The following is a 2,202-nucleotide window of genomic DNA, read 5'->3' on the forward strand; positions in this document are numbered from 1 at the left end:
TTGTAAATACGGAGAACGTACTCTTTCAGGGTCTCTCTCCAGCTTCCAGCTCATGTCACATGTAGTCTTTCCCAGTCCCACCTTCACCACCATACCTGACAGGGCTCTGGACAAGTGAAGCACTCGGTTTTCCTTGAGAGGCTGCCACCCGTAGCCACATTTGCTGTGGTCCAGGCTTAGCCAGCCCCAGACAAAACTCCATGTGTGCAATGCTCACCATTGGTTCCTGAGGGGTGACTGTGCCTGGAGGCAGGACTTGATGGCAATTAAACTTAAAAAAGGTTGTCATTAAGATGGTTGTCCCTAAGCCACTGTGATTGGTACCAGGAAGAACGGGAAAACTGGATGTAGAAATACATGTAAGGTGAAGATGCTGTGAAGAGACAAGAGATAGGAGGGCAGATGCAAGCCAGGGAGAGGGAAGCTGGGGCAAAGGGATATTACATAGCATAATGCTTTTTGCTGTTAAGCTCCAAAATGGATTCTACCTGACCGATCCTCCTGCATTGGTTGGTCCTGGGATACAAGGCCACAGTCTTCTGTCGTTACACATTTCCCTAGGAAAGATCAGAGTATTCCTCTGAAGGTTCCTGGCTACACACACACACACACACACACACACACACACACACACACACACACAGAGAGAGAGAGAGAGAGAGAGAGAGAGAGAGAGAGAGGTCATCAGTGGTTATGGTCCTTAACGAACACTTAAGCAGTATTCATTGACGAGACCGTGTGAAGATAGGTGCTTCCACTACAGCACCCTCTGCTTGAGAGAAAGGTGGGAAGGGAAGGATTATACCTCATGCCGGGACAGCCCTCAGTTTGCATCCATCTGCGAGAAGGCAGCGCACGTTGCACGGCTGGCTTTCTGGTCCGTCACTGTGCTCCAGGGTTCTCTGCAGCAGGGTTCTCTCAGGAGGGCTGTAAGGTGGCTATTTTAATTCAAAATGAATTACCAAACGTAAGACTGCCTCAGCCTTTCCCAAGGCAGTCAGTTGCCTTGCCTCCAACCCACATCTCTACTCTTGTCTCCGATGCCTGTGCCTACGCAGCCAGATTCAAATCACCCCAAATGATGTCAGGATCTCCAACAAGAACGGTGATCCTCGGCCCACAGCCCCTTACGATTCATCCTTTCTCCTTTCAGTCCTTACAGGATTGAAACAATTTCTCCACTGTCAATGTCCGTTTCTCTTCACTCTGTGCCCTACGGTCACTAAGAAAACACATGGCAACCAGTGCTGGTGAGGAGATGGGCGAGGAATCCCTTAAACACTGCTGATGGGAAAGGAAACTGGACTGGCCACTGCGGAAGTCCGTATTCTTATTTTTGAATGTTTCTTTAAAAATGAACAAGCGGTATGCCATTCCTATTTAGCCGAAAGACTCCAAGTTAACACGTGACAGAGACCCTTCCCTTCAGTACGGTCTGCGGCGTCATTCACAACGGCTAAGTTACTGAACCAACCTAGGTGGCCACCAACAGAAAAATGGACAGAGAAAATGTGGTCTATCTGCACTATGCAAAATTTGTTTAGCCATAAAGAATGAAGCTTTATCACTTGTAGGGAAACAGCTGAGACTTGAGGTAATCACGGATGTGAACTAAGCCAGTCTCAGAAAAATGTCGGATGCTGCACCACCATATACAGCCTAACTAGGATTTTCTAAAAGCACTAACTAGGATTTTCTAAATTATGTCTTGAAAGGCCTAAAAGCCGCACACCAAGTCTGTGTGGGATCTGATGAAGTGAGCACTTAATGCAGTCCTCATCTGGGCTCAGGAGGGCGTGGTTTAGCAGGATGCCAGAGTCCGCACTGGCTGCACCAATGGGCAGAGCTGTTCTTGGCTCTGCAACTCCGACTCCCCGGCCCAGCTGCCTGCCCTTCCTGCTTAGTCGTCTTATTAGCACTGCACTAAAAGCACACATATACAGATCTACACGAATATGCATGTGTGAAATCTTCTTACTTGTTACTATTTTTCTTCGTTGCAGTACTGGTGATTAATCGTAGGGCCTTGCACGTGACCAAGAAGTACTCTACCACTAGCTACTTTGCAGACCCCTTAAACTTCTCTTGAAATGAGGTATCAGTCACTTGCCCTGCTGGCCTTCGCCTGCTGGTCTTCTCCTGCTGCAGTCTTCCAAGGGGCTGAGATTACAGGTTTGAGCCAGTGACCAGATAAGTTAACAG

At 48.2% G+C, this 2,202-nt stretch overlaps 1 long non-coding RNA gene across 1 annotated transcript; it reads right to left on the reverse strand.

The window, feature by feature from the left end:
- Positions 1-284: 284 nt before the first annotated feature.
- On the reverse strand, positions 285-1,665 carry LOC116889398. The gene is made up of 3 exons (XR_004386379.1): positions 806-1,665; positions 489-557; positions 285-373 (listed from the first exon to the last, which is right to left on the reverse strand). It is a non-coding gene; the product is annotated as an uncharacterized LOC116889398 (long non-coding RNA).
- Positions 1,666-2,202: the final 537 nt, after the last annotated feature.

This window comes from Rattus rattus, chromosome 1, assembly GCF_011064425.1.
Source record: "Rattus rattus isolate New Zealand chromosome 1, Rrattus_CSIRO_v1, whole genome shotgun sequence".
Taxonomy (NCBI): domain Eukaryota; kingdom Metazoa; phylum Chordata; class Mammalia; order Rodentia; family Muridae; genus Rattus; species Rattus rattus.